Here is a 13,578-nt window from a genome sequence, read left to right on the forward strand (position 1 = left end):
CTCCCAGGGCATTGGGGCAGTTGAGCAAGTTAGGCCCTGAACACTATTCCATCTATCTCTGGAAGTGGCTCCTCAGGAAACGGAGGTTGGCTGTCACTGTGGGCACCAAGGTGGAAGGGAAAATGGACGTTAAATGTGTGGAACCAAAGTAAATGGGGGGTAAGAGAGGAGTTTCTTGAGAGTACACAAGGATGGATACAAAACATGTAATATTACACCATAACATATAGGAGATGACAGACTGATAATGTAAACCATAATGTAAAACATAGGATAACTAAAAATGTAAAGAACTGTGTATCCTAAAGTATGCAACATAATGTAAGCACAGATGTTACCTTGTTAGAAAGCTAATGTCTCAGACTCTGTACATCACTTTAAGTAAATATGATATGAATAGGGCGTAAGAGTATCACTGTGGAAGGGAAAAGGTTTTCTGGTGGATGTGTGGGAGTGCTGTATATTATATATGTGCATTGCTGTGGTCTAGGACTCCTGTGAAGAAAAGCTGAATAATTAGGGGGAAAAAAAAAAAAAAGATAGGATGTGGAAATTTTTTCAAGTCAACATTCTTTATCTAAGTTCTTTATCTAACTTTATCCAAGTTCTTTATCTATCCTTTAAACCCATCGCTATATGCCATTCCCTAGTAAGGGACCATGACATTATATTGGGCTTCAAATTTCGGGGAGTTCTGGATCACAGAGTGTTTCAACAATGGCAATGGAGGGATACTGGTATGGGATACCAATGACAGGTGATATATGGCTGACAGGGAGCTGTACAGAACATATGTCCAGGGTGCATGGTAATGTTTGGATATACTCATAGTGGCAACAATTAAAAACCACAGCTGGGGGGGTACTGGGTTCCTGGCCAGTGGTGCTCTGTCATGGTCCCTAGGGGAGCAGCGACAGTCTCCCAGGTACAGCGGCGGGGACCGGGAGGGAGTGAGGGTTCAACAGTGAGCCCCTGATGCTAATGACTATGCTTGTGAGCTGATAAACCTAAAATAAGAACAAGGCCTAGAGCAACATTGTGCCTGGGAATTTCCTCCTGTCAGCCTTCATGTTACTCAAATGTGGCCAGTCTCGAAGCCAAACTCAGCATGTAAATGCAATGCCTTCCCCCCAGCGTGGGACATGACACCCGGGGATGAGCCTCCCTGGCAACGAGGGACCACTATCAACTACCAACTGATGATGCAACTGGAAAAGGACCTTATACGGAAGGTTCAATGCGGATCAGCAGAATATCCATGTCTACATAAAATACCATGACTTTAAAATGCTGTTTGACCTAAAGTAAGGGGGAAATGGAAAGGAGAAATGAGTTTATATGGCTACGAGTTTCTAAAAAAGAGTCTGGAGGCTGGCAGAAGGATTGCCCTCATGCACAACTGAGCAGAGTCAGAGAGACAGATAAAGCAGATACAACCCCCAGATATTAGTTCCTTTGAAGGCTAAAGAGACCCATGGGAGTTATGGTCATGGCCGATGGGGTTAACTACCAGGTCAGATGGCCCCTCTTTGGAAATGGTGTTTATGTGTGATGAATCTGGACTCAGATGGGATCTCCCTTCATAAGACTTTCATGCTAATGTGCTGGAGGTGCAGTTAATGTTGGGGTTTAAGATATATTTAGGGGATTTGAATCTCTGGACTGACAATGTGATAGCCAGGTCCTGAGCCTCAACAGACTCCAGCACCTACAATCTGATTTATTGGACTTACCACACTCAGCTAAGATGGAGTTGAAGAAGGACAACCACCACACCATGGAGCCTAGAATGATTACAACTGAAAATGGGAGGATTGCATCCAACATCCATGTGGAATCTGAGCCTCCTCTTGACATAGAGGTGCAATGGACACAACCAATCCAATGCCCACATAGAAGAGGTGGCATTGGATTGGGAAAAGTGGACATGGTGGACGATGGGTATGGGGAAAGGCAGGAAGAGATGAGAGGTGGAGGCGTCTTTGGGACATGGAGCTGCCCTGGATGGTGCTTCAGAGGTAATCACCGGACATTGTAAATCCTCACAGGGCCCACTGGATGGAATGGAGGAGAGTATGGGCCATGATGTGGACCATTGTCTATGAGGTGCAGAGGTGCCCAAAGATGTACTTACCAAATCCAATGGATGTGACATGATGATGGGAACGAGTGTTGTTGGGGGGGGGAGAGGGGGGGTGGGGGGGTGGGGTTGAATGGGACCTCACATATATATTTTTAATGTAATATTATTACAAAGTCAATAAAAAATAAAATTAAAAAAAAAAAAAAGAACAAGAAAAAAAAAAAAAAAAGGATAGATGTGTCATCATTTGCCACAGCAAAAGAGTAGAGATAACCTAACTGGCTAAATAAATCACATCCATGTAACAGAATACCATGATCTTCTCTCTGTAGGTCACAACAGAGGGGAACATGACCAGAAGGGGCCCAGAGAAGCCTGCTGGGAACTGCACATCTTGAAGGGTTGGCAGAGACACAGCTGTGAACATCTTAAATCCCACACTTAAGACTTGTGCACTTTACCATATCTATTACAGCTCAACTTTTTAAAAGTTTTAAAAACTAATGCTTGGAGTTGTAGGCACTCTTGGTTCCCTGGTGTGGTAGTTGACCATCTTCACCTCGCTGAGAGTGCCTTCAACTCCAAGCAGGAGGGAGAGGACTTGGCGCAGTGGTTAGGGCATCCGTCTACCACATGGGAGGTCCACGGTTCAAACCCCGGGCCTCCCTGACCCGTGTGGAGCTGGCTCATGTGCACTGCTGATGTGTGCAAGGAGTGCCGTGCCACGCAGGGGTGTCCCCACATAGGGGAGCCCTACGTGCAAGGAGTGCACCCCGTAAGGAGAGCCGCCCAGCACGAAAGAAAAGTGCAGCCTGCCCAGGAATGGTGCCACACACACAGAGAGCTGACACAGCAAGATGACACAACAAAAAGAAACACAGATTCCAGTGCCACTGACAACAAAGAAGCAGACAAAGAAGAACATACAGCAAATAGACACAGAGAACAGACAACTGGGGCGGGGGGGGAGGGGAGAGAAATAAATAAATAAATCATAAAATATATCTATATATCATTTAGAAACAGATGGGGGGAGCAAATAGACACAGAGAACAGATAACTGGGGGGGGGGGGCGCGAGGCGGGGGTAAGGGGAGAGAAATAAATAAAAAATAAATCTTAAAAAAAAACTCCAAGCAGGAGAATTGCATCCATCAACTATGTGGAATCTAAACCCCCTCTCGATATAGAGGTGGAGTGGGCATCACAATCCCAGGGTCTACAGTGTGGAGGAACGCAGTATGGATTAGAGTAAACTTATTGGTATTCTACTATAGAACTATTGTGTCTAGTAATGGAAAAAACTATAGCATTCATCTGGAGAATGTGGCCATGGTAGTTGCTGATGGCAGGGAGAGGGAAGAAGAGATGTGAGGTGGGGCCATTTTTGGAACTTGGAGTTGTCCTAAATGATATTGCAGGGACAGATCTTGGACATTATATATCCTGCCATAACCTACTGAAAGTACTGGGGGAGAGTGCAAACTACAATGTAAACTATTCCATGCAGTGCAGCAGTGCTCCAAAATGTATTCACTAAATGCAATGAATGTGCCACAATGATGAAAGAAGTTGTTGATGTGGAAGGAGTGGGGGGGGAGGTATATGGGAACCTCATATCTTTTAATGTAACATTTTTTGTGATTTATGTATCTTCAAAAAAAAACAATTAAAAATTTTTTAAAACTTTATTCTATCTATATATATTGATAAGAAATTATCTTCAAGGTATATTATTGACTGCACACAGGACATATATAGGATTCAATCTTTTAAAATATGTTATTGTGATAAAATATAAATAAAATATAACATTTCAAACATTTTAAGCACAAAGTTCACTGGTATTAATTACATTCACAATATTGTACAACTGTCACCACTATCCATTTCCAAAACTTTTTCATCCCCAATCAGAAAATCTATACCCATTAAGCAATAACTCTCCACTCTCCCTCCTCGGCTCACTCCCACCCCCTACCCTAGTCTTTGGTAACCTTTACTTTCAGTCTTTATGAATTTGCCTGTTCTATATTCTTCATCTAAGTGGAATCATACAATATTTGTCCTTTTATGCCTGCCTCATTTTAATCAGCATAACGTTTTCAAGTTTCTCGAATGCAATATTTTATGGAGGTTTTTAAGAAAGTCTATACAAGCCCATCCTTATCTGTGTGTAGAATTTCCCTAAAGGAACTATAAGTATTTGGTGAACCACTGCTGCCCAGGAGAGAAAAGAGCCAAAGGCTGTGGGCCTGGGAAACACCTGTACAGAAATGAGTCCATTACCTTTTTAATTTTTGTAGAGAAAAATCTAGAGCATTTGTTGTTTTGGTTTAAGTTACTTGAAGCTAACAGTTTTGAGGAATCATACAAGGGCATGATTGAGAAAGATTAATCAGAGCCTGAATTGAGAACTATTTTAAATTGTGTTTTCCACAATGAAACTAAACATGTTTAATTCAGTCTCATACCCAACCCTAAAGTTCAAATTTTATAATATATTTTAAATCAGCCAAATATTAATTATTGAAAACTGGGGTGAGGGGTAATATATACTCATATAGACACACACTCACAGCTATGAGAAGTCAGGAGACCTCTTATGCAGAGGAAAACCATGTGTATCACCACTAAATTTTTGGACTATGTCCTCAATCCATCTTGTGGCAGTATTCTGCCACCTAGCGTCCCCTCACCAAACTGACATGGAACCCATTCTCCCAGAAGAGACTGGAGAGAAGCAAGACTTGGCCCAATGGATAGAGCATTCGCCTACCACATGGGAGGTCTGTGGTTCAAGCCCCAGGACTCCTTGACACGTGTGGAGCTGGCCCATGCACAGTGCTGATATGCACAAGGAGTGCCATGCCACGTGGGGGTATCACCCCACATAGGGGTGTCCCCTGTGTAGGGAAGTCCCACGTGCAAGGAGTGCGCCCCGTAAGGAGAGCTGCCCAGCGTGAAAGAAAGTGCAGCCTGCCCAAGAATGGCACTGCACACATGGGGAGCTGACACAACAAGAAGACGCAACAAAAAGAAACACAGATTCCGGGTGCTGCTGATAAGGATAGAAGCGGTCACAGATGAACACACAGCGAATTGACACAGACAGCAGATAACTGTGGGGTGGGGAGGGCCGGGAAGGGGAGAGAAAAAAAAAAAGAGACTGGAGGCACAAATTCAGAAATAATGGAATAGATATAAATAACATTGAAGATGAAAACCATTTTACGATGACTGTAAAGTATGTTAGAAACCAGTCTATATGCATTTGCATATATGCTTACACATGTATAAAATACCTCCAGAGACTACAAATACACTGATAACCTCACATGCTTCCAGGAAGGGGAACTGGGTGACTAGAACAACTTTCACTGTGTGCTATTTTGTATCTTTTGAATTTTGAACTAAGAGAATGTATTTCCAAAGGAATAAATTAAAACTTTAAAATTTAAATTTTGTTGTTAGGTTGACAAAAGGACCATCTTCCCTTCACTCATTGATTGATGCACTAAACAAATATTTATTAAGTGCTTACTACATGCTAGACATTGTTGGAGGAACAAGGGGGAAGAAGACAGACACACTTCTTGCCCTCCTTAAGTTCAGAGTCTACAAAGAAGGTGATCTTGGACACTAACATGCTGCAGGTGGCAAAGCCTGTTCATCTGGGTCCCAGGACGACCATCCAAGTGGAACAGAGCCACCCGGCCTTGGAACTGTGTTCCTGGATAGATTAACTGGAGAGCAATCATCTTCTCTATTCTTTGGGCTGAGGCTGGGGTCTCTATTTCCACAATTTTCCTTAAAATATGACACTTAACGAGTGTTATCAAATGGACATTTTATTCAACCAAGAACTGAAGTACACATGTTCTTCTCAAAAGCACCTGGAAAATTTACAAAAAGTAGCCACAAACTGGGATATGAGGCTGGTCTCAAGAAATTTCCAAGAATGCATGTCATATAGGTTACGTTCTCCGACCACAATAAAATCTAGTGAGAATTCATTAACTAAAAGGTTAATTTTAAAAGCTAATTTTAAAAACACATTTCTAAGTATTTCATGGAATTTAGACAATATTTCAAATTGACTATTATAAAAACAGCAAAATTTGTGGGCTAGCACTCATGTGGTACTTAGAGGAAAACTTAAAACTTTAAATGCATTTATTAGAAAAGAAGACAGACTTAAAATTAAGGAGATGAGGGCTCAACATAAGTTAGAAAAAGAAAAAAAAAAACAGAATAGACTCAAAACCCCTCAATATTAATTCATTTAACTATGAACCTTATTCTTGTAAAATTGAAATGTGCCTAATAATAACTATTGCCTAAAAGTTACCTCCTGAAAACCAACTTGTACTTAAATGTGGCCTCTCTCTAAGCCAATCTTGGTAAATAAACACACTACCTTCCCACCCCAACCCCTACCCCATTTGGCATGGGACATGATTCTCAGAGATGAGCCCTCTTGGCCCTGAGGTATTAATACCAAACACCAACCAGTAATGCGTTTGGAAAAAGACCTTGACCAAAATGGGGAAACATCAAATACAAAGGCGTTTTTATAACTAAGAAATTGCAGGGAAACGGACTTTGGCCCAGTGGTTAGGGCGTCCTTCTACCATATGGGAGGTCCGCAGTTCAAACCCCGGACCTCCTTGACCCGTGTGGAGCTGGCCATGCGCAGTGCTGATGCGCGCAAGGAGTGCCGTGCCACGCAAGGGTGTCCCCCGCGTGGGGGAGCCCCACGCGCAAGGAGTGCGCCCATGAGGAGAGCCGCCCAGCGTGAAAAGAAAGAGCAGCCTGCCCAGGAATGGCACCGCCCACACTTCCCGTGCCGCTGATGACAACAGAAGCAGACAAAGAAACAAGACGCAGCAAATAGACACCAAGAACAGACAACCAGGGGAGGGGGGGAATTAAATAAATAAATAAATCTTTAAAAAAAAAAAAAAAAGAAATTGCAAAATGAGTCGGAGGTCATTCCAGTGGTTACACTTATACATGTCTCAGGCAGATCTCACTAACTACCACTGTGAACAAAGCCTCAAGTAGCGGTACTCCTGAAGGCTCTAGAGCCAACAAGACACTACATGCAAGGCACACAATCCCTTGAAATCAGCACCCTGTCGGTGGGACTTACCCTGGAACATATGACAACTTATTTCCCCAATGTAACAGAGTTAGACTGACTTACAATTTCCCTACACATGATTCTTCTACTCCTTTTATTCAAACCTATAATTAGCACTATAACCATTAAATCTATGTCTAAGAGTCTTAAATCTTTGGTCCGTTCACATTCCAGTTGAGCTCTGAATCTCAGCAGAGTTGCAGCCAACAAGTTACTCTCCAGTTCACCAGAATTCACACAGGACAACTAACAAAATGATGATGATGGACAATCCCCATCCTAAAAAACAGAGGAACTACAACTGCGAGCAAAAGTGTTCCATCTATCTGTCCCATAAGATCTAAGCCCCTTCTCAATCTCAGGCAAAGCGGGCATCACCATCCCAAAATCCTCAAGGCTGAGGAATGAACATACATAAGGGGTAATACAACCGCTGGACAACGTAAATGTATTGTTACTATAGTAATAGAGGAACATGTAACACTGATATAAAGATAATGGTTACCAGAGGTTCCGAGGGGAGGGAAAGGGAATAATATTAACAGGTGGAATATAAGGCATTTTTATGGCATTGGAATTAAGTGTAAACCACAATGTAAACTATAGACTTTGGTTAGTAGCAATGCTTCAATATTTATTCATCAATTGTAACAAATGTACCACACAATTGTAAGATGTTATTAATAGGGGAAGATGTGTGAGAGGCAGGGGATGGGGTATATGAGAACCCTTTATACTTTTGATGTAAATTTTCTGTAATCTAAAATCTCTTTTAAAATAAAATTTAATATATTTAAAAAAAAGAATAGGCTCAAAAAAAAGTAGAAAGGGAAATAATAACTATCCCCAAAATGAATAAAATACAAAACAAAGCTATAACAAAGGAGTTCAACAAAGCCAAGAGCTAACTATTGGGGGGAAATTGTGTTAAAATTTACAAAATTTCTGGATATGTTGATCAGGAAAAAAAAGAGAGGACAGAAATAAATAATACATGAATGAAAGGGAGGCTATTAACCATAGACAGTAAGAAGATATGAACAGTTATGTCAATAAAGTTGAAAACCTAGGTGAAATGAGCAAATTCCTAAAAATACCTAAATTACCTGAAAAAGAAATAGAAAACTTAACTCAGCAGTTTTTTCTTTTTTTTTTTGATAATTTACTTTTTTTTTTAAAGATTTATTTATTTCTCTCCTCCCACCCCACCCCCGAGTCCCCCAGCCCCCCAGTTGTCTGCTCTCTGTGTCTATCCGCTGCATGTTCTTCCTCGTCAGCTTCTGTTGTTGTTAGCGGCACTGGAATCTGTGTTTCTTTTTGTTGCGTCATCTTGTTGTGTCAGCTCTCCGTGTGGGCGGCACCATTCCTGGACAGGCTGTACTTTCTTTCACGCTGGGCGGCTCTCCTTACAGGGCGCACTCCTTGCGCGTGGGGCTCCACTATGCGGGGGACACCCCTGCATGGCACAGCACTCCTTACATGCATCAGCAGTGTGCATGGGCCAGCTCCACACAGGTCAAGGAGGCCCGGGATTTGAACCGTGGACCTCCCATGTGGTAGACGGATGCCCTAACCACTGGGCCAAGTCCGCTTCATGACTCATCAGTTTAAATGTTTAAAATGTTTCATACAGGGAAGTGGATTTGGCTCAACTGATAGAGTGACCGCCTACCATATGGGAGGTCCAGGGTTCAAACCCAGGGCCTCCTGACCCATGTGGTGAGCTGGCCCATGTGCAGTGCTGATGCACGCAAGGAGTGCCATGCCACACAGGGATGTCCCCCACAAGGAGTGTGCCCTGGAAGGAGTCGCCCTGCACAAAAAAAAGCACAGCCTGCCCAGAAGTGCCACTGTACACACAGAGAGCTGACTCAGCAAGATGACACAACGAAAAGAGACAAAGATTCCCAGTCCTGCTGACAAGAATACAAGCGGACACAGAAGAATGCACAGCAAATGGACACAAAAAGCAGACAACGGGGAGTGCAGAGAGAAATTAATTATTTTTTAAAAATGTTTCACACAGAAAATCGGCATATTCCATCAAATATTCAAGGAATAGAAATTTTAGACCTTACACACACACTTCTAGAGGATTATAAAAAAGAAATTCTCCAACTCATTTTGTAAGGCTAATTTAATCTTGATAGTATATCTAAACAAGGACAATATAAGAAAGAAAATTAGAAGCCCGTCTCTCGTGAACAAAGAAGCAAAGAGCTAATATTAGCAAAGCAAATCTAGCCATGGGTAAAAAAAAAATTTACTTTATCCTGGGAATGCAAGAATGTATTCAACATTAGAATTATCACATTAACAAATGGATGAAGAAAAATCATAAAACCATCTCAACAAATGCAGGAAATGCACAAAACAAAATTTTTTTTCCATTCAATAAATATTTAACAGCCTACTATGTGCCAAGAACCATTCTAGGCTGTAGGGATTTTTTTTTAATTTCATTGTATCATTTGTCATTATATTTTTTTCTTTATTTTTTTAATGTTACATTCAAAAAATATGAGGTCCCCATATACCCCCCACCTCCTTCACCCCACTCCTCCCATCAAAATCTAATTTAACATCCCTTAATTTTTAAAAACTCAAAATAGAAATGGAAGAAAATTCTCTTCATCTGATAAAGGGCACCATCACATTTAACAGTAAAATGTGAAAGGCCTTCGGTGGAAGACAGCAAATAGATAGTCAAAGAATTAGACACGATGACATCCACACCAGTCTTTCCCTACTCTGATGTTTAATAACTGATCAGAACTTTACATTACTTTGTCATAGCTGCACCTCTTCTTCTCCCAGCTAGATTACCTACTACAATACCAGGTGAACTCTGTAGCCCCTTTCATTGCAAAGCCAAAAACGTCCAGGTAATGACAAATGCCACAGCATAGAAACAAAACCCAGCTTCCTCTGGGGAAGGTAAGGTTTCCCACAATTTCTTTTCCGTGTGTACAAGATTCTGGAAAATAGAAGGCTAGCCATGAGGGAATAGAGTCTGACTTTTCTGGGAAGTTAAAAGATAAAGGATTTGGATGAGAAGGCAGTAATTTCTGGTTATGGACTTCAGGGAATCAAAGGAGGAAGAAGACTAAAATAGTTTATTTATTGTTATCAAAATGACCTATAAGATATAGGATGTCTGAGTTGTTGAGTACCCTGAAAAACAAATCCTGAGAAAGGATTTGAATGCAAGTACTTTATTTGGGAGGTGATTCCAGGAAACACCAATAGTGTAGGAAAGTGAGGCAGGGAAGGGGAAAAAATTAATACAGATTATCACTCTTGGGCAACTGGGGTTCAGTCCCACTGTGGAACATGCCACAGTTGCCCACCAGAGAGGCAAGGGAGTGAAAGGCAAAGCAGTCATGGGCTGACAGCTGCTCCCACGAGCATCACCTCCCTGGCACTTCCAGTTTTTTGGGCATACTCAGGCCAAAAGAAAGCCTTCAAGTGACAAATCACAGGTGTTTGCAGGGGATGCCACAAGCATGTACTGAAAGGGACATACACTAGCCAAGAAGGGCACTGACAGCAACTGTTACCAGGACACTGTTAGAGCCAGCTTATGCTGCTTCCTTTAACAAACAGCATTGGCAGCTGTCCTGGCTTGAGGTGAACAGATGAACAGATGTGAGCAGGCACCCAGACAAAATGGTAGGCTTCTTCCACTCCAACCTTAGTCACACTGGTAAAACTGAAAAAGCAGCTTAGTAATTCATCTGAGACCTCTTCTAACTTTCTCAACTCCCAAAAACAAGGCCTATCACTCCTCACTGTTCTTACCTGTGTACATTTTCCCTTATAACCCACATCATAGTTATTTGTTCCAACTCCTGCATTCCCAGGGCAGAGACCAGTGGGTTTCCACCATCTTCCACCTGTGGGACTGAGCTGCTGCTTCTGCTTGACAAGTGAAAACTCCTTTGGAAGCACCAGAATTAATTCATTCATGCATTAAAAAATATTTATTGGAGACTGTCATAGTTTGGTTTCCCCCAAAGCAGTCCAAGACAAGAGCTTGGAGGCAGGTAACTTATTTGGAAGGCAAACCTCAGAAGCAGGAGTGAGGAAGGAGGGGAGGCAACTAAGGAAACAGAGAAAGCAAACCCAAGGGTGCATTACAAGCTGGTTACTACTATGGGCAACTGAGGCTCAATCCTGCTAAGGATGCTCTAAGAACCAGCAAGGAATGCACCTCAGAATTGCTCCTCTGAAGGACTGAAGGCTAAGGCATTCACCCCCAACTAGTTCAGGGTTGCCCCTAGTGAGGTTAACTTCTCTGGATTTCCAGGCAGTAACTGCGCTGAGGGCTTCCAGAGAAAGTCCTAAGGTAAGCCCTGAAGAGAATAGCAAAGAGATGCTTGAGGAACATCCATGGGAACCCTCCACCACAGCTGGAGAGGTGGACTGAGAGATAGTAGCACCTATTGTATTTGCTGCTATCACCTACCATGTGCCAGACATTCAGCAGTGATTAGGACAGACCATTTCCTTGCTCTCACATACGGCTTACATTTCAGTAGTGGAATATATGTATGTATGTATATCAACGTACATATCAACAACTGAAATGATGGCTGGTATACGTGTGATGACAGAAATATAAAGGATGATTGAACACAGACTAACCCGGGGAGGCCACTCAGCCTTGACAAGATGGTCTGAGGAGGTGACAGCTGAGCTGAGCCGGAAAGAATGAGAAAGAACTCACTAAGGGAAAATCTGATGGAAGAGCCCTCAGGCACTCAGTGCCTATGGAAAAGTCCTTTTCAACAAATCTTTTGACAACTTCTAGAAACTCGAAGACTGAAATCTGAGGAAAAAGGGGTAAAAGTGGGATCAAGATGGGCAGAAGTAGGGCCATCATAGTTCCCTGAATAAGGATTCCAAAATATTAGAATGAATTTAAATTAAAATTGCCCATGAGATATAATTTTCTAATTATTGGATCGGCAAAGATCAAAGTTTTGGAAACACAACACTGGCAAAAATGGGGGGAAACTGACACTCTTATACATCACTAGCGGGAGTATAAATTAAGAAGGGCAATTCAGGGACCGGTTTGAACGGTGGATTTCCTATATGGGAAGCAGGGACTCAGTCCCCAAGCTACACCCACTCTCGCAACTCCACTTTTAAGCTAAGACTTTTTTTTTTTATCACCCCCCCCCCCATGTGGCTTTTTGCGTGCTGTCTGCTCTGTGTCCATTCACTGGGCACTCTTCTGTGCTTTTGCTTGTCTCCCTTTTTAGTTGTCACCTTGCTGAGTCAGCTCTCCATGGAACTTGCAGGTGGAAGCGGCTCTCTACGGCACTGGCACTTGCTGGAGAGCCTGCCTTCACAAGGTGGCCCCTGACAGTGAACCCAGGACCTCCCATATGGTAGTCAGGAGCCCAACTGACTGAGCCACAGTCACTTCCCTAAGCTAAGATTTTCTCCTGGATATACCCACATGCACACAAAGACAGACCTTTGGACCCTAGAGCATTATTCACAAGAACAAACAACTGAATAAACTTGCAGCTCCTTCATTAAAGGACAAAACAGGCTAAGCTCTACAATGAGAAAGTAGACCTCGTGTTTTAACGCGGTTGGAGCAGGGCAGAGTCCAATCAGACTCCGGAGGGAGGGACCGCCTTTCCCGTGGTGACAGACCCCATTTGCCCCCCCCCCCCACCTCGGTTTCTTAAGTGTCCTTCCGCATCGCATCTGGTCAGCAACCACTCACTCTCCAATATGTCTCAGATTGACAATAAATGCGGTGGTCACTGATTCGCAGACTTCTCCCACTGAGATGCGCCCACCGGCCAGGCTAGAGTGGGCGCGCCCCATGTTCCAGTGGCCCGACCCCAAGTGGGCAGCCGACTGGGGGCACCTCGGGGCCGGGGCCACCAGGACCCCCAGGATCCGCGACGCTGCAGACCACAGACTCATCCGGAAGAGGGGACAATCAGAACAGGGGGTCACCCACGGGGGGGGGGGGGGGGCAGGCTGGATGGCAATGCCTACCTCTTTGTGGTGACTGCATTTCTACCAAGTAGCACCTTAAAACACACATACTCAACAATAACACAAAAAACAATTTAAATGTGGAGCAATTCGGAAATGTTCCACAGCCCGATCGCGGGAGTGAGATTGAGGTAACTCCTTCACCAGGCAAGACTGAGGCCGGCCCCACGGCGCCGGGAGGAAAAGAGTCAAGGGAATCCCCGGAAGCCAGGCCTCAGGTTGAAGGTCTACGTTGTGGGGCGCCCTGGGACGCCGGAAGTCAATCGAGACCTCTTTTCTGCCGCAGCCACCCCGGCTCAAGGCCGGAGGAAGCCACTACGTCG

At 43.3% G+C, this 13,578-nt stretch overlaps 1 long non-coding RNA gene across 1 annotated transcript in view; it reads right to left on the reverse strand.

The window, feature by feature from the left end:
• Positions 1–13,569, reverse strand: part of LOC131275750 (uncharacterized) — an 84,146-nt gene extending 70,577 nt beyond the window's left edge. The window contains exon 1 of the long non-coding RNA XR_009183166.2: positions 13,256–13,569. This is a non-coding gene — a long non-coding RNA (uncharacterized lncRNA). The remainder of the gene's footprint in view (positions 1–13,255) is intronic.
• Between the last annotated feature and the right edge of the window lie 9 nt (positions 13,570–13,578).

The sequence above is a fragment of the Dasypus novemcinctus genome, chromosome 24, assembly GCF_030445035.2.
Source record: "Dasypus novemcinctus isolate mDasNov1 chromosome 24, mDasNov1.1.hap2, whole genome shotgun sequence".
Lineage (NCBI taxonomy): Eukaryota > Metazoa > Chordata > Mammalia > Cingulata > Dasypodidae > Dasypus > Dasypus novemcinctus.